This window comes from Falco peregrinus, chromosome 4 (genome assembly GCF_023634155.1).
Source record: "Falco peregrinus isolate bFalPer1 chromosome 4, bFalPer1.pri, whole genome shotgun sequence".
Taxonomy (NCBI): domain Eukaryota; kingdom Metazoa; phylum Chordata; class Aves; order Falconiformes; family Falconidae; genus Falco; species Falco peregrinus.
Genome location: NC_073724.1, coordinates 33,522,286 through 33,542,781, shown reverse-complemented (window position 1 = coordinate 33,542,781; position 20,496 = coordinate 33,522,286). Strand labels below are relative to the sequence as shown.

Below are 20,496 nucleotides of genomic sequence, written 5' to 3'. Positions count from 1 at the left end.
GGGCACTAAGGTGTACCTCCTACTTCCCCAAAGGATTTCTAGAAATGGCAACAGTTGTGCACAGAATGACACATCCAGCACTACACTGTAAAATATTTTCAAGATACTGGAATAAATAATTTTTCTGTGCATAAATTACCTTAAAAGCCTATACAATATTTTTCAAAAATAATACAAGAATTCCTATTGAAAGCTACTGTGTAACTACTATTCTTTTGCATTAAGCTATGCACAAACCTAAAGAATTTGCTTTGAAATATGAATTTAAATTGATACCACTTTGCAAACAGCAAACATCCACAATATTAACTTTCAGGACATTTATATCTGAGCAAGTACAGTGAAACAACAGAGAGATTTATTTTCAAAGATAATGGTAAGGAGTGGGATACAAGGAGTCTGCGTAAAAATTTATTCTGTCAGCATTTCTACCGACTCTCAACTAGAAGATTTTACCAAGCTTCCTGTAGGTTATAAGAAGGTGTGAGCTAGTAAAATGTGAGGAAAAGCATTAAGAAATATATTTTATTATTGTGAATGCTGCAGGAAAATATTGTAATCTGATAACCTGGAAGAAAAAAACCCCACCTCCATAACAACACGCTGCCATCTCTGTGTCGTCTAATGTATGCTCCAGTGCTTCAGGATTTCAGAATGGATGGTTCTGCTGTCTATGGGTAACAATTGTCCAATTATGTACAAAGGTTTCAATGCAGCAGCCTACTGACCAGTAAGGACTTGGATGATATCAAGAACAGCATATTGGTGAAATGGTAACAATTTGGTATTTTTGCTCTCCACATCTAGTGTATATGTAGTATTGTGGAACGTGCTTTCAGAAATCAGATATTTAACGCTAACAAATTATGTACCGATTACAGATGACCTTTGGACTTGCTAAAGGTACAGTCACAATCACGCATTTTAAAAAAATCCTGCTTTTCACTATAACGTGTGAATGTATGAAATTAAATGAGGCTTACAATATAATCAGCGTGGCTGGCTGCTTGAGTATATTCCATTTCAATTTAAAATCACCACAAGCCAAGAGTGACGAATCTAATTTGATCAGTTGTTCACAAAAACACTGAAAAGAGATGTAAGCAGACCTATCAATAGCTAGTAACATCGTCTACTTTCAAAAGCAATTAATCGCTTTTTACACAACCAGAAACTCAAAATATTCAAAAAATAATTCCAAGGCCTGATGTGCTTTTACTACACAAGTAACACATGAAGTTCTTGCTTAAGACCTAAAAACCCCGAAAATTCAAACAGAAAGGTCAGATTCTAATAAAAAGGTGAAGCTGGGTGAAGTGCTAACAGCAATCACCTACTGTAACTTGACTTCATAGGTTTGACTGCTCTTTATGAGGTGTGTCAATTGTATTTCACATTTAAATACATTTTGAATTCTTGTACATAATAAACACATTTGACTGCAATCAAATAAGTTCACAGATTATGAATAACTTCATATAAAGCCTGTTATACACAAAGAATACACACTTTCAAAAGCGGAACAAGCTCCCATGTAATTCATGTAGTAACATATACACAGATTACAGAGCAATGTTGTCTTATCTGTTTTATCTGTCATACTTCCCATACCTTAACTCTGGATTTTGGTCCTGGAGGCTGCACATGTTTCTGTGGCTGAGAAAATTTTTCCAGAAGCTACTGAAACTGATTCTGATTAATGAGACTGAAGCGAACTTACAAATGGAACAGCACCTTACCGAACTGCATCCATTCAGTCAGTTGCTAATGAGCATCTGTGTAAGAGGACATTTTTGAAAGTGTTTCAAGTCAAGCTGAATTATCCAAAACATTATCTTAGATTCTAACGGGACATGACTGGTAGACAAGCCTTTTCTGGAGAATGGTGATCTGGTGTATCAGCATATCAGTGCTGTTGGAAGACTTGGATTCAACTGCAATCTACTTACTCAAAGTGGTACCATTGCTGATTTGAGGAAATAACTTTCTCACAATGTTAGGTGTAAGGACAGCATACACAAAAGTTAAACAAGACACCTGAAAGCAAATTGCTATGTCAAAAACAGTCACTAAAACAGGTGAGATGACAACAGACTAAAGCATCTGCTGCTGCGCAAAGATCAACTATAAACAAAATAAAAATGCCATTTGCTACATATCAACATTGTAACAACAGATTTTTAAAATTTGAGCTTTTGTGACAGTGCCAAAGGTCTGAGATCTAACTCACTGACATTTTCAACCTTACTCACCTTCACCTAATTCCCAAACAATATTGTACACATTAGGAGGCAAAACAGATCCCCGAAGCACCAGAAAAAAGAAAGGTAAGATGAAAAAGAAGCTTATCTTCTTTTTATCTGAAAAGGGAACACGCTATATTCCAAAAATAGAAACATTTAATAAACCCCTGCCCACCGTAAACTAAATGTTTACCGGACTGTGAGGAGCAAGATGAATGTATAATTCTCAGTGATATACATAATTCCAGAAAAAAATCCCACAGAACCTGGTTGCTTAGATAAATTTCTGGAATGGCTGCCCAACACAGAATTCTTTCAGACCATGTGCAGAGTGGAGTCTTATATCATCCTCTAGAAGAACAACCTAAAAATATTGCCATACTTGTTTGCAGGGAACCCCTGTCTATAGGTACCTACATCTGTAAGGTACATAGCAACTGTCTATGCATCTTCAAGCTATGTATTAAAATAGGAGAAAGTGCCAACAGGCTGCTCTTCCTGGATACACACATGTGCTTCACCAATACAGAATTAAAAAAAAAATAATCCTTTTTTCCTTTTTAAACTTCAACTTTTCCCCTTCTTCCTGTCAGACTAGTTGTTAACAAGTACTTATTCCCCTTTAGAAAACCTCTGTGCATTACAGAGTCAAACTTTCTTAGAAAACAGTTGCCTTCACGAGTTGTTGGTGCTACAGTCACCTGATGTTCACTACTACTAGTATCTGGGACCAGGAACATGCAGTTTCCCAGTACTCACTGGTTACAGCTACTGGTTTACAAACTCTGTATGTTAACAGCATGATATGCAAGAACCATCCCAGCATGCACTGAAAGATCTCTTTTTCTTTGCCACGTGATAGAGTGACAAAGAGTTTAAATACTCCACCATTACTATCCCTTTTCATGGTCCTACACATTAACTGCAAGGGAAAACTTTCAGTACAGTCACCTTCACAGGTATGAGATTAAGCGGGGAAAAAAGAAGCCATACCTGTTCCTAATTCAATTATACTTTATCAAAGATGAAGGAATCCAAGAAACAATTAATCAGATTTTACAAAAGGTACACAAAAAGCCACCAAGTAACTGTTGGCCACTTCTGGTGAAGCTTACACCCTCTTCAGGAAAGCAACTTGGGCAAACTTCCTGAAAAGCAAACTTTTCACAAAGTAAATCTGACAAACTACCCCCTGCCAACTTTAACGTGCAACACTGGGGAAATGCAGCTCAGAAGATGAAGAATCACCTGGGTTCCGTGCTCAGGAACATCACCACTGCTCTAATCTAGCATGCAGTCGCATTAAGAAGTGCATTACTCTGTTTTAACGCACTGGCCATTTCAAAAGAAAATGAAAACCAAACATTTCAAATTTTTTAAACAACTTCTCTTTTCTTTGCCTATTTCTCCCTGTGTGCTCCTCCTGAATTTGTCACAAGACAATACAGAAGTGGATAAAACACACACCGGCAGCTATTCTGATACCGGAGTCAGAAAATTATTTCTTTTTCAAAGACCTCCACCCATATGATCTACAAGAATATGTATCCTCTATCCTGCCCTTCAATGGAACGCAAGACCAGCCACTCTGAAATAGTGAGAGATCATGGGTTCAGCTGCCAATAAGACATCAAGGACACAACAATACACTCTGCCCCATTGATGCAACCAGCCCCGCTACTAGGATGTCAATACATTTGTTTTCTTCCCCCTCAGGGAAGCATGCCTGCTGATCATCTCCAATTTGTGAAAAGTCAGCAATTTTGAACAGGGAATACAGGAGACACGTATTCAGCAGCACAATGGACGTGAAACAGGGAAGCAGGTTACTTGGGTACCACAACATCAAGTACTTTCTGACAAAGACTGCATTAGCAGATGACAGGAGATTGAACACATAGCAAACAAAATGCTTTGCAGATTTGCCTGTCCTTGATGTTGCAGCTGATCTGGAAGAGAATGTGCAAAGTCCCTCATGCAGAGATAGCCTTTGATCTTAGTGTACTGACTTGATACACTTACAAATCTGTGCGTGCCTTTTGCCTTCCACCCTCCTTAAAGAGGGTCTACAAGTAAAATAATGAATTATCTGAGGCTGCTCTCTTATAAAGAAATACATTTTAAAAAGCCTTCTTAAATCAACTTTGTAACTGTATTTTTTCCTTTTTCATGCTTGACCTTCAAGCAGAAAGAAGAAAGATTACGTGCTATGATCTGTAGAATATTAAACTCCTCCTTTGTCTGGAGTTATCAAAATCCCTGTATTTACTGAATATGAGAAAGCAGAGGTTGATGGAGTTGGCTTTTAACTGCTAAAATCTTTTGTGGGTAAAGAATAGCTATTAATAGATAATAGCTATTCACCTTGAAGATTGTAAATTAATTTCCAAACGACCCCATACAAGAAGTTTAGTCTCTGTATTTGTCCCTTTGAAAACCAGTAGGGGCTTAGAAGAATTACACCCTCTGCTTCGCTACAAATAACCAGAAAACAACAGCCTGCTCCTGTGACAGAAGCCAGAACTCTGTCTGAAAGTGATTTTTAACAGGCTGGTTTGCAGACCTCATGACAGACTTTTCTGAAGGAGTGGTGAGAGTTACAGCATTCTGCCTCCTCACAGTTAACACTGATGACTAGATGCCTTTTCCCAAGTCTTTACAATTAGCTGTGTATACTTTAGAAATAGGTTATTCTGGGATGTAGAAGTGGTTTATTTCAGAGCAACATGCTCCTCTCACTTTGCTTTAGTCAACAAAGGTTGTAACTGGAGAAGGATAAAGGAAAATATGTTGATGTTATTTTTTATTCTTTCATGAAAAACTTTGAGATGACCAAGTATTGTAGGTAACAATTTTCCACATTTGGCATCTAACATGGTAAATTCATCGACTATGTCTCTGGTACAACTTTTCCAGTGATACTATGTTATAGATCTGAACTAGTCGCCCTGGATCTCCTTTATAACCAATGAAGCAAAGAGGAGGCATTTCTCAAGTGCGATCCATACCAGGCTAGTACAGATGAGAACAGCTGAGCCATGTCCCGGTACTGCCTAATTCTCCCTGCTATACAAAGGAGCACAGGCTGATCAATTTGCATACAAATGCTTGAACTTTGAGACTTCAAAGCCAGTGGAGATGATGTGTATTCCCTTCACAGAGAGTTTTCTCCACTAATATTTGGTGTGGAATGCCTGCTTTGCTTTACATAGAAAGAGAACAGCAGAACCCCTGTTCACACAGTACCTACATACTCAAGTACCTATATCACAAGCTGAACATGAACCAGCAACGAACCTTCACAGCAAAGGTGGCCAACAGCACCCTGGGCTACATTAGCCAGAACATCACCAGCAGGTCCCAGGGACGTGACCCTTCTCCTTTGCTCAGCTCTGGTGAGACATCTGGAGTGCTGGGTCCAGTGCTGGCTCCCCCAGTACAAGAGACATGGGCTGGAGTGAGTCCAACAAAGGGCTACAAAGACACTTACAGTGACTGGACCACCCATCATACAAGAAGAGGCTGAGAGAGCTGGGACTATTCAGCCTGGAGAAGAGAAGGCTCAAGGTGGGGGACCTCATTAATTTGTGTAAATACTTGACATGAGCAGCAAAGATGGAGTCAGGCTCCTTTCTGTGGTGCCCAGTGACAGATTGAGAGGTAATGAGCACAAATTGAAATACAAGGAATTCCATGTAAACATAGTATCTTCTTTTTTTATTGTGAGGGTAGTCAAATGGTAGAACAGGTTACCCAGAGAGGTTGTGGAGTCTCTATCCATAGAAATACTCAAAACCCAAGTGCACACGGCCCTGAGCACCCTGCTGCAGGTGACCCTGCTCTGAGCAGGGAGCTGGACTAGATGATGTCTGGAGGTGCCTCCTTGCCTCAGTCATTCTGTGATTCTCTCACTAAGACTGAACTGGTATCTTCTGTGCAGAAGTAGACCTCACCTCTCTTGTGTTCATACAAAACATCACTTCTTACAGTCTTGGCACCAGAAAAACTTAGTGGACCATATCATCATTGCCAGTAGAGAGGGATGATGTATGCAGTGTCTTGGTCACTTCACTGAACTGTGACCCTTTGGCTTTTTGAGCTATTTCATACTTTAGGAATATTCATCCCTCATGTCTACTAGGACCTCACTGTTGCACGTATAGTGCAAGTGACAAATTTTGTCTTGAATATCACCATATACATACAACTTTAGCAGGCACATCCAGTGGTGGATCACCTATGGTCGAGCAGAAAATCCTACCTGTGGAAAGATAAAGGATCTTCTGTTTGCTCCTCTCCCTGCTTTCCATCTATCAAAGCAAAGCATCAGATGGATTTCATTTAAACAGAGGAAAACCTTTACATGTACCCCTACTCATTCCTGAGCTTGCTGCTGTTGCCTACCATAGCTCATTCCCTAACTCATCACTCACTTTCCTTTTTTAAAGGCAATGTATATCAGCTGAAAAGATAAGGGTGGCTTCTTACTATATAAAAGGCCTGTCACTGGGGTGATTTATATTATCTTTATAATTGGGATATATTGCACTAGAGAGCTTTGCTTTATAATGAAAAGTTTGTTTGACCTTCAGACATTCCTTGGGCCTCTCTCAGTTAGGCCCAGTTGGTAACACAAAGCACCCACATTGTCAAAAAATCTTAAATGTAAAAATTTTTGTGTTAAGTTCAACAGTATTTTCCCCCCTGAGTGCCGATTGCAGTTCAGTCTGCAGAAGAACTCCACATTTAAAACCAAAGTATATATACTGATTTGAATTATGCTAAGAACACGGTTTATCATAATAATGACCTTCAAAAATGTATTGTTCAACAGAAATACTGGCCTACTCCAGACATTTAAAAACACAGCTTGCAACTGCTGAGGAAACTTCCCAGGAAGGATGTACTCCATCTGTAAAGCTGCTGAATTTTGCAGAGAGACTTCTTCCCGTATCTCATTTTATGTTTAGAGGATGATAAAAAACCCCAGCAAACCACTTCTTTACCACATGCTTTTCCAGAGACTTTTCCCCTTCCCCTCTTTACACACCCAGAACAAGGTGACACAAAATGACCTGTTTTCAAACTAACCTTACTCTAGAATTCTTTCAGAGATGACTAATGCCAAGTAAGGCTCTGCCTATGATCATGCAAAGTTTTTCAATAAGACATACGTACAGATCTTATTGAACACTTCCCTAATCAAGAAAAAACTTCTCACAGGTTATCAAGTACAATGACAATGAAATTCCAAGTTTGGGGAGCTCCTACTGAAAATGCAGGGCCCAACTTTAACCTCATTGGGTTCAAACAATCCATAAAAATAAAGGCTACATTTTGCAATGAACTACTTCACTGTCAAGCTGTACTGCAAATTTGTTTCACTTATTGTTGCCTCTCCAAATCTTTCAACATTTCCATTTCTCAGGACTCTCTTCTGCATTTTCTGTATTGTGAATTTTTGAACTGTTTTTTGTCAAATTAATTTTAAATGAACAAATTCATTTGTTCTTTTATGTCTTTATTCTTCTTTTGCACTAATGCTTTTTTCCTCATGTAATTCAGAACAGGCATTTCTCCTTTCCTTTATAAAGTACAACCTGTTCAACAAAAAACCCACATGAATCCCTATGACAGCCTAATAAAAAGTGACCTTAGTATTAATATTTTATTGGGGCCTTGATTACAGTACCAACATAGTGCCAAGGATTTTGATGTGACAACTGGCAGTTCTTTACCTTTTTAAGAAGCAAGGACCAAAGAAATAAATAAAACCCACAACCCATCCCTCCCTCATGAAAAAGAAAGGTTTACTTTATAATTGCTATGTAACAAACAATCCTTAACAATTCAAATCCTCTCAAAGTGCAACGTAATTTTTGAAGTGTAATGCTGAACCACTAATATGGTTTCTACAGCCAGGGTAGAGGCACACAGACAATTAACTGAAAGGCATTCTAATGTATGAATGTGCAACGTTAAGGCTTTACCATGGTAATCACCAGTTTATCTTACCCTGTGGTAAACTGTGGTTATATCTTACCCTTCCTTCATTTGTCCTCATAAAACCTTCATTAAGTCTGAGTGTACTGACTCTCCTTTCACATCTATTTTTTGGTGAAGGATGCTAATACAAGACCAGGCCTAGGGCTTTCATGATAGTAAAGCGCCAGCACCTCAATCCCTGGAAGGACATGGGTCTAAAACGTGTAGCAGGCGACACTAGATGTTGATGGCAGCTGGAAACCGAAAGCTACTTCCAATGGATCTCTAAACAGTACAGCTATTAAAAAACACAAGGTGTGTGTGTGAAGATGAGGGCTCCTGAAAGCCCAGCATGCCTATAATTTCTCAAAAAAAACCCAAAACAACCAGAACCCACCAAAAAACCCTACCCCAAAAACTGACCATATTTTCCTGCTAAAAAGCAGTTAATGGAACTGAAAGAAGGAAAACCAGAATGCACCGATGCACTGGGACACCTGCAGTGATAAGCCATTGCCACCAAACCCACTCTTTTATACTACATATGCTAGGTACTACACTAGAGTTTAAGACAAACATTTTACAGTGGCTGCCCTAACTTGAATTGCTTTTTCCTTTTTAACTTAGGAATATCCTCACTTTCTGAAATGTCTCTTCATGTTGGAAGAGCTGAGCAAACCCATGACCTACACGAGTGAGGGAGAGTGCTTTTTGCCAGGGCAGCAGATACCTGGAAATGGAGGAGCAGCAAGAGCAGCAGCCAGCCACATTGCAGGTGCCTTGAAACCCAGATACCACCAGCAAAAGTGGATGCTGGAAGGACAGCTTAAAACAAGGTGTATTTGGTTACCTACACCCTATGGGTCAGTGCAGCACTGGTATGCACTAGTAGGATAAAGAACACATGTAGGTATCAAAAATCGCTAGTGTTAAATGCCATAATGGAACAAAAAGGATCCTTTTTGGTACTTGCTAGAAAACACAGGCACACATACGTTAATAGGTTAAATACTGAAACAAAATGCATGTTTTGCTTAAAGAGCAACTCCTGACTGAATACTTCTCATGTTCAAAATCTGTGACAGCAATACAATAAAACCAAAATGAAACAAAGTCTTCAGATTGTATTCAAAAGTTCAAAAAGGCATGGACACTTCACAGCAGTTTCTGAATAATATCAGTTTCTCTTTTCTGGAAACACAGAAAATATTTTTTTGCTATCTCCTTAGAACCAGGTCACCTTTATGGCTGCTTGCATCACTGTGGTATCTGAAATATGGCTTAAACTGGGAAACAACAGATAAACTTTTGGAGAACAGAAATGGGAAAAAATAGAAATACTGTTTTTAACCTTGCATTCAGATATTCAGATACTGAACCTTTGGCTAAGAACTTCTTTCTTTCTCTCTAAATGCAACTACTAGAAGAGTTGCAGCAGTTGTGCTTCACGGAATGCATGCATTTTATGTTCCAACATCTGCTGCTTTTGCAAAATTATGGACATGTTTCCAACCAAGAAACTATACTTTTGAATTCTAAATTAAGTAATATTTGAAACAATTGAATTATGCATCAAGTTATCATGAAACTGCATGCATGATAACCAATTTAAAATCCATTAATTCCTGTACAATACAAAATTTAAGGTATGAAATAAAAAAAAATTTCCACATCGAGGTCTTGATTATTATAGTTTACCATTACTCTTCAAAAGCATGGTAGCTAATGCTCTTACTATGTACATTAGCTGTATCTGTTTTCGTCACTCATCACTATTTTTTATTAAGGATGTTTTAAACTACACATTCAGCTCTCCTAAAAAAAAAAAAAAGTCTAACTTAAGGTGAATACATATGTACATTATTTATGAATAGTAAAAAAATACAATTTTTAAATTTGAATTTAATGCTCCTTTGCCCTCAAGACTAATTTCTAAATTATTTCTAAAAAAAAAAAATAATTAATCTGATAAATGTGCTACTGTTATGTTCTCCTTGCTGTTTATGTAACATATATTGTTACACCAGAAATAAAAAATATACCATAACTAGCTATACATTTTAATTCCAAGTCTGTAAAATTCTATTAATGTCAAATATTGTTTGGTTTTTTTCATCTAAATAAACTAGCTTAGGCTGTCACTCACTCCTTTTTACTCATTTTTTGTTTTGTCTTACTGCATGCATCTCTCACAAAGTGAAAAAATGTCTATTTAAAGATAAGTGGAAATACCACAGTATGTAATGTTTTCATGTCAAAATAATTACATTATTATATTCTGAGTTAAATAATGTAAGATAGGAAAACATTCTGATATGCATATAACAGCTGTAATCCTGGCAGGATCAAATCAACTTCTTCAAAACATATTTCTGCTAGATAAAGACAAAGCGCTCCCTAACCTCACCAGCCGCCCCTCTCACCCGTCGAAGCCCCCTCACAGAGGAGAGACAAGCCAGGACAGAAGAGCACCCTGCTGTGTTTTTTTCTTCAAGACTGAGCCCTGTTTTGGCCTGAGAAGACACATTTGTTCTCAAAAGCCAATGGAATTGCATTATATGAAGTTTCATAGTTGGACTGTTATGAAGAGATGATCCTCAAAATAACTGGAAAAAAAAAGAAAAAAGAAAAAAGGTAGTTCTCCCTCTTTGCACCTTGTAGAGCCGCTCTTTGTCATGGAACGAGACAAATGGAATTTGCTGAGAGAGGGACTCGAAAACTGTGCAGGTGGAGGCACAGCTTGCAAGGCACAGAGATAGTGGTTGCGCTCACACACAGTTTTCTAAAACACATACTTCCAGCAGTTTCTCGTGCACTCTTTATTTTCATGGCAGTAACACCCATGGCTTCAAGTGCTCAATTTTTCCTTTCCCCCAGAAACAGAACAATCTGGACTGGTTGACACTGCCACATTTTTCTGATGGAGAGATGACGAAAATGTAATACTCCTTTATGAAGGGGGAAGCATTTTTTTAGTTAATAAACCAAATATAAGCTGTATTTAGACACTTTTCTGTCTTATGCTCATCTTTACACACGTATCATGCACCACTTTTGTGTCCCCTATGGAATAAAACAAGTATTTTATATTATGCTATTCTCTATATGGCCTTCTAGTCCTTAAAGAAGAGAAGAATTTATCTCCATCCATTTTTTAGGGAAAAAAGTGTAACTAATTTTCATCATGTCTCTGATATAAATCTGTTGTTTGTTAAGGATACAGAAATGTATTTAAAAAGAAATATCTCCTGTGCAGTTATTATACTCACTAAATATAATAATTAAAATAATTTTATTTGCAGCATTAATGTAAATCTTGGAGATCAAATAAGGATCCTGTTTTCACAATCTGTGTTCACAAATAATGATTCTATGTATCTCTTTTAAAGGTCAACATAATTCAAACTGGTTTGGAGAAATTCTCCTTGGACTTGTATGCTTAGCAGATGCGAGTTGAGGTAATTACATTTAACATCAAGAAGATGACAGATTTGCATCACCTGTGAACCCAGGCCAAGTTTGGGAGCTTGAAATAGCTTTTGGCAAGTCTACAGTAAAAGAGTTGCCTTATGTAATAAGCACAGAAAAATTACGCACTGATACACATGCAACACAGTATTAAGTCTTGAGGTGCTCCACAGAAAGTTTTCTTTGTGTTTCTATTTCACCGTTTCCCTTGTGACACAGATATTACAGTTTTCTTCCTTTTTATTAGTATCACAAATTGTGACCACTTACTATTTACACCATCCCTTTCATACGAATTTTCTGTTACTGAAAGTATTTTCCCCTTGGTGGTTTCCTTTAATACTGTGGCATAATAAATGCATGCTTGCTGTCATGAGCGTGAGAGAAAGCTTTGTATTTCTGATGTAATTTTGATACATCACGGTGTTATAGAATGAAATAAAATCATCAAATTCTAACATTTCACAATACTCTCTTCATTCAACCTACCAAAGGCAGATCAATATATAGAACAGTTTCTATCTGCCCAGTTCTAATAAAGTATCAGGACAAAAGAACCATAAAATCGCCTGAATATATTAATTTTATCTTCTCTGACATGCAGTTTGAAACAAAAAATGGTTTGCTGTATGGTTAGACAAACTTATAGCCAAATATGTGCAAAGGTAATAAATCAGCATGCAGACATGAACATATTATGCGAAAACAAATTTAAGAAAAGCAGTTTTACTCAATAAAAGACATCTTTGGCCCATGAGAAATCAGCTGTATTTCCTCTGTCTTTTGTGGAAGCAAGGTTTCATTACACACATACAGGGCCATAAACAATACTTTTCCAAACATCTTTATAGCTGACACCAAATACCTGAACCAGATACCCTCAGCCAAAATACAATAAAGTTACAAACTGTGGAACTTTCTGTAAATTCAGCTACAGAATCTTTAAATTTAAAGATATGAGGTATCAATGAGAAAAATTAAGAGGCTCCAAATTTGCAGGCAATACAGTCAAGGTTTCCAACCTAATTTTAAGGGAAATCATAATTAAAGACTTGCAAGTCCTTCCACAACCCTCTTGAACTGTGCTGGCCATGAAGAAACGGAAAAAGAGAGCTGGTATTATGTACAACACTATACATCATCTTCAGTAGGTCACTGGTCTTTTAAATAATCTCTAGTGAACAAATAAGATTTCAGAAAGTTTTTAGTAGATAATTACACTTCCTGATTTTGTAATTAGTGGAACTACATGTAATTACATAATAATTATGACGGTAATTACGTAATTAAGATGTATAATTATGTAGTAAAAAACATTATGGAAATAAAAGCCATCAACTGTATAAGCACAATACATTTTTAAAAATAAATTCTGTATCATCTGTTTAAAGCTACCATTTTCCTCAAAATATCAAAGTGATTATGAGCCATCACTGGCAAGTTCTAAAATACATTTCGTGTGAGACTTAAAAATGATACAGATAATTGTATCTTTTAAAAAATCTCTTCAAAGCCTTAGCTTTACATTATCCTTCTGATGTCTAGACACATGTATACTGAATGGATTATACAGAGTTAAATTGTTTATATTTTATTTCCAATTCCCACTAAAATAATTTAAAAAAAATTAGCATCGATGTCAGAATTCCAGTATGTAACAGACAGAAATTTTTTTGAGTGCACTGAGACCAATGAAATTAAGGGTCTTCTAAAAGGAGGAACATGCTGGTCTTGCTCTTCCCCCTAGAGAAAACAGCTTACTGCTGTGAGAAGCAGTAGTCATTAAAAGAAGCCTTTTCACTTCTGACTTGCATTTAACAACAACAGAACTGCTCCCCATCAAAAAACCCACCCCAAACTTCATTAACAGAGATGAAAACAGACAAAGGTCTCTATAAGAAAAATGCCAAAGAGTTGCAGATAAAAAAGAAACCGTGAAGAAAAAAGAGCTTTAAAAAATACTTTTGTTTAGAGAAACTCACAAGAGAACAGATAGAGGAGGCAGATGACATGAGACTACACCACTGCATGCATTATAACAAGGTGGCATGTATCTGTATACTTACACATGCACTCCTGTCATGCCACAGATTTCTCACGTTGTGGACATATCATAACTATTTTAGGTCATTATTTCCATTAATTTCATTCACAAGTAGAGAAAATAACTCAACAACTCGTAACTCCAAGCGAGGTGTCACAGGCCACTAAGTTTTGCGCTCAGAGAAAGGGTACAGATATGTACAGTGTAACGGGTTTACTTAGATTTCCTGTGTTTAACAAAAAGACCACACGAGCAGAAACATAATGGAGAAAAAGTTACACTTAATATGTTAAAAATGGCAATAAAAAAAGTATGATCATTATGGGAGGATAACTTAAGATTTAAACATCAGCTAACTGCCCATACATTACTTCAAAAGGGTCAAAAAACCTACAGTGAATAATTTTCAGTAGTTTTTGCTTTCAAAAAAGTTAGTGAGATTTAAAAATACTTAAGAAACGGTGACTCAAATTTAAAAAAAAAAGTTCAGAAATAATCCTCTTCAAAACAACACATTAAGGAAAAATGAACAAGTGCTTTTGAAGATATACTCAGAGATTAAATTCTTGAAAATTATTATTTTACAATCTCTTCAAAACAACATGATTGGAAGACAAAGTACTTGACAGCATTTGTTTGCTTGGATGTAAAGATCACTATAGTGAACTGAAGTCTCAGCGACAGTGCCTGGAGACGTGACACAAACAGAAATGCTCGGTTTATTGAACTGTACTCTCTGGAAAGAGATATGCCAAGTTTCAGCTGTTGCTATCTTAAAAAGAAATGCACAGACACATATGCATGTAGGTTATTTATATGATTTCTCCTTATCTTCCCCTGGAGAGTGCACACAGATAACTATATCCCCATCCTTATTTATTGCAGTAAGTATTTTTTTTTGCAGTCTTCCTGCCAATATATTGATAAAAATGTGGCAAACTGTTCTGATGCCAGACCACTCCGTTTCATTACACTGGTTTCAGATACAATACAATTGTTCAAGCTCCACCTCACACTGCTCTCCTCCCTTTACCTGACGGAACCTCCACGCTGTACCTCAGAGCAGGAATGGCTCCTTGCTCAGGCCCGTCCTTTCAACCCTAACTGCAGTTACTCTGCCTCCCTCCATCTCACCACCCTTACCAGCCAAAAGGGAGACACACACCAAACCACACCAACAAGTAGCTCTGCCAACATCCCCATGACAAATGGTCTTCCTTCAGTGTTACAAGAAATCTTCCATTGCAATAAATAAATAAATAAATAAATAAATCAAAATCACTTCAACCTGCTACTTGGCAGACCAAATTATGAACATACTGGGGAAAAACACCCAATGCTGAAACGATAGGATTCACACAAATATCCAGAGCTGAATTTTATTTCTTTATGTCTAGGTCTAACGATCTAGAACAGTTTCATTTTCCCAACATAATTTTGCAGTTTATTCATCCATAAACTAGGCACTTTCAGTGTTTGCATGGAAGGGTGGAATGAGGTACACAGAAAGCTGTGATAAATGTATGAAAACATCCTCTGATCATGCATTTGGTTTTACAAAGCCACAGTCCACAAGTATATGATCAAAAAAATTATATTCTATTTCAACACTCCGGTCCCGCTCTGTAATACAGTGGAGTTCAATTACTGGCCAACAAGGGTTTGAAGAGTTGTGCATTACAAACATCCTAACTAAGAATGAGGTAACAGTAACAGCATCAAACATGGAAGCAGTGTCCGTTTTAACACATTTAACACACATGTAGGTAGACATGTACAAACTCCTTAAGATTTTCTGGATGAGTTATAAAACCAGCAAAGAATGTGGTTAGACCCATGTAAAACTGCAGCTCAGTATAGCACAAGAAGCGATGCTGAAAACGCAGTGGAAGTGCAACTGGTAAACTCTTTCTGCTTATTGGAATTCTGCTTTAACTTAGCTTTTCACTCTTCAATGCAATCAAACCAAGTCTTTTTTACTAAATTCAGCTAATTTTACACCTCCATTGACATGTTATCTATCTATCTATCTACATATGTACATACACTTATATACATATTTCAAAGATGTAGGTCTTCCTAACAAGCAAGAACATCTAACCACTTTTCCCAACGTTACTCCCCTCCCATTCTCACTTTCTTCTGCCAGATTTTTTTGAATCCAACAACTGTGGGTTCAATAGTTGAAAATATTCTGGGAAATAATATACTGCAGCACCTTTGCAGTTTCTGTCCCTGAAATACTTCAATGCCTTGCAAACAACATTTGTGACCTTCCCTCTCTCAGAAATGGGACGGTGGAAAGGTGGTGGCTTTCAGCCTCATTCTACACTACTGAACAGAAAAAAATACTATGACCAGGATCCTATTTCTCTAAAAAAATTGCAGCACCATAAACAACCTCAGTGATAGTAATGCCTGTGGAATAATGCTGCAGTCATTGTTAATAAGGAGACTGCAGCACTCATCTTCTATTTGATGCCAGGAGGGGGAACTGAAGACATCTGCGTGAGGCTGAGTAGTTGTATTGACTTTATGTGGCTCCATTTATCTTCGTTTTTAAAGGTTTTCATTTTACTGTAGAAGCAAAAGGAAAACACTAATATCTTTGATTATTTAACTTACCAATTTGAATATTGATACCAATATTTGAATGGAATAATGACATAAAGCTTACTACACTCTATTTTGATTTCCTGATGACATAGCCATAAAAATACATTGGTTTCCACTTGTGAAGTTAAGGCATACAGACACAGCATACTCTGTCTGTATTTAAACACGTAGTTTAAAACCACTGATTGTTTACCTAGCCCTTTTTTACCCATATGAACAGAGGTTGCTACTAATTTGCTGCTCCTTGCTGCTTCTTACTGCAGCTAAAAACTAAATGTAAGAAAGTGCGGAAAATATTTTTAGTATGTTGCTAGTCACAATAGTGATCTTCTTCCTTTCCCGATTAAAAAAATAACTCAGAACAAACAGACCTTATGATATTATTGGTATCTGTAAATTAAGGGTTTTGGTATAGCGACATTGAAAATAAAACTGGTTTTGACCCGACTAACTCTGCAACAGTTTCTAATTTAGAAAGAGAGCATAGGAATTTCAGAATTTCACTTTGTGCAGTATGACAACTGAGAACCTTGCACTGTTTCACAATGTTAACATATTAAACTGTTATCATCATAGCAGACCTTAAACTTCCAGATGGATGGGAGCATCTGTTTGGAACATAAATGCTGCTATTAATAACAGGACTAAAGACCCGTAACTATATAACCCAGGTATTCCTGGATGGTGTAATTGACAGCTAACTTCACCAATCACTGAAACAAAAAAGCATCACATAGACCAATCAGTTTATTTTTGATTCTTAGAGGGAAAAGGTGGACCAACAACAGTATATGAGGATTACAAGAGACCACAAATGAAACATGAGTGAATGATGTTGTTGCCAATGTTGTAAGCACTGTACTGGTATAAATAAACAGAAGAACCGTCTACAAAACATGTTAATTAATCCTTCTGCTGTATTCCACTCTAGTAGATCTGACCTATTGAAGGTCTATTAAAAAAACCCAAAAAGCGAACATGCAGAGAAGTGGAAAACTCTGCTTCTGTTCTTCAAAAAAATTCAAGTCAGTAGTTGAAAGAGACTTAGCATACAGATTTTAAATATGGAAAACTCAAAAAGAACAGTCTATCACCCATCATGCACAGAGTAAGCTTCAGAAAGCAAAATGCATCTTAGATATAGCGAAGCTCACTAAGTACAGTGAAGCACCAGAAGGAAATTGTTGTAGAACTTGACGAGTTGTAGAATCTGCATCACCAGTGGATTTTTAAATTTAGCCTATCTTTAAAAAGTAAACTATGGTATTGATCCTCTTGCAGTGAAAGGGAGCAGCTTGGATGTCTTTTTGAAGTCCCACTGATTTCGCAATTATTATTTTAGATTCTGTTTCAATAAATAGTATGGACCTTCAATATAAATAGCTGAACAAATGAAACCTGTTCTGTAATTAACATTCTGTATTTTGAAGCATTGAGTATAGAAGATGCAAGTGAACTAGTAGCAAATCTCAAGGTTCTGAATGAAAGAAGATTGAATTCTTTCAAACAATGGTGGAAAACACATTTATATCTTGAATCTCTAGCCACTGAAAATTACTTCTTTTTATAGAAGAACACCCTAAGATGAATAACACCTAAAGCTGCTATTAAGAATAAACAGAATCTACAAGAAAGAAGAACTGGTCTTTAAAAATTCAGAAAGACTGGCAATCAAAGGTAGAATTGACAAAAGTCTACAGAATTTAGGCTTTGAAAAACAAGATCCCAAAACAAAGCAAAAAACCTCACCAAACCAAAATTAAACCAGTAATTAAGTGGTTTACTCACACAAAAAATAGAGAGAAGAGTGAAAATACCAAAGATGTGCAAAACCTACATTAAAATTTTGCCTCCATTGACGATAAAGCAATGATGCTGATCACATGTCAGACTGGACAGAATGGCTTGTGAATTATGGCATGGAAACAAATTTTTTTGGCTTCACATGAGCTTCATGTTGTGAAAGGAAGCTCACTAAATCTCCATTCCAGAGCTACAAGATTGGCACATGAAAATTATTTCAGTCCTACAGAGTTTTACATTAAAAGCATCAAATCGGTAACATATATTACTAGAAAACAGAACACTGGTATCTATAAAATGAAAAGGTGACCCAAATAGCCTTAAGCAATTATTCTCAAGTACTGTATGCATTTTAGAGCAACTGAAAGATGTCTTCCTCACAAAGGATATTTGCAAAATGGCACAGAATTGTACATAAGTTTACTAGACTCACCCAGTTAAGCCTCTTTGAAAAGAACTAATTTTCAAAGGATAAGTAACAGATATAATTTATCTGGCCTTAACACCTGCTGCAGAACCAAAACTGAAATAATTGGCTGGCTGAAGACAACTACACAGAAACTTTCAATTAGCTAAGAAAAAGAGAAAAATACACCATGCTTAGAGGAGAGTAGAAGGTCCTAGCAGAGTTCTTACAATTCCTTGAGAATTACTGTGGAAACTAATTTTAGTGAATTTTCTCCAATTAGTGGTGAGAGTCCAAGGAACATTTTCCAATTAAAGCACAAGGTAGGAAATTATGTGAATGCAGAAGCCACCATACTATTTTTCAGAGATAATTCATTAACCTTGAAGTCTAAAATTACAAATGAGATTAAGCAGTCCAAAATGAATAAAACCAGGAAAATTAAAAGTAAACCAAAATTTCATATGAACCCATGAATTTGGAATTACAGGAGGAAAAAAAAACCCCTTGAACCTCAAGATATCTATCATTACTTAACTACAAGTTAATGATACGAAGAGGGCACAGGTGACTCACGAAAGCATCAGCGGAAGTACCTCCAGCAAACATACAGATCCTGTGTACACGACACTGGATAAATACCATCTAAAATACCATTGTTTCTCTAGTTTCTAGTTTCTCATAGTCAAAGATTAACTTAACCTAGAAAAGACTGCACACGAAGGCACTAAGAGGAAGGATCATGCAGCAGAGACCAAGTCTTCCTAAAGAAAGTGGCATGCCTCTGCCTTAGTTTAAAACAAAACAGAGATGTCACCACTGTTTCCAAAAGCACAGTAGAGAACATCAAGGAAGGGAAATAAACATTTAGTGAATGGACATAAACCAACCACAAACAAGACAGAATGGGAAAATTACAGTGAATTTTCAGTCATCACAGATGGAGGGTATGAAACACATCCTGAACAGCAGCAAAATCTTGAACAGCAGCAAAAAGGGGAAGGACCACTCACAGGTTTCAAAATGAAGTGCCATAAACTTGCAACCCTTAAAGATGTGGTGGTCTACAGTAAAAAGGATTGGATGTGATCACCCATGAAGCCTCTTCCACTCTTATATCCTTGTATTAAGCATGAGATCTACACACGAAATAATTTGGTTTCAACTAGTGGTAACATCCACCATGTAACATGCCTTCAGTACATCTACAAAATTGTATTGTATGGCTTTAGAAAGAAAATTTAGAAAGGCTGAATTTTTTAGTCTCTTTCCATCACCCAGCAAACTAGGTGGTGATGCAGGGCAGGAGTGGGGAAGACTGTCACAGCAAAGCAGCTACCAGAATGGCAGTGTCAAGCAGTAGCATCTTTTCTTCAGAGGCACCACCAAAACTGCACAGAGGACACAGTGGAAGTGCTCTCTGCGAACAATGCACTTCAATGGCAGGACCCAAACATGTCTTTATTCAGAATTCCAAGCGTTACCCCACCTTCAGACGTATTCTTCTGTCAGCTTGAAAATCACTTAGTTGCACAAAACCCGTGGATCCATTACAGCTTAGAAATGTTTTAGTTCAGAAATTGTTATGGTAATTGAAAGACAAGTAGTAAAAAATATAATCTTCCTAACATTAGCTTAATCTGTATATTTAAGAGAGCTTTGTAGACAATTAGCATTACTGCTTTTCTTGTGCCATCATTTTCTCCCCGATAAAAAGTGTCTCTTCAATATTAATAGCTGAACATGTTTTAATTGGCTTTTCTTTTAGATAGTGTAGGCATATATTTTAATTTATTTACTGAAGCTCATGTGTCCTTCAGACTTCAAGCAAAGAGATTTCTCTAACGGTGTAACATGCAAGAAAAGCACTTTTCCCAAAGTACAATCGCTTTAAAAGAAGAAAGGAGACATATAATATATTCTTAAAGTGG

The 20,496-nt window shown here is 36.9% G+C and overlaps 1 protein-coding gene across 1 annotated transcript in view; it reads right to left on the bottom strand.

The window, feature by feature from the left end:
• Positions 1–20,496, bottom strand: part of POLA1 (DNA polymerase alpha 1, catalytic subunit) — a 204,286-nt gene that overhangs the window by 23,277 nt on the left and 160,513 nt on the right. The window lies entirely within an intron of this gene.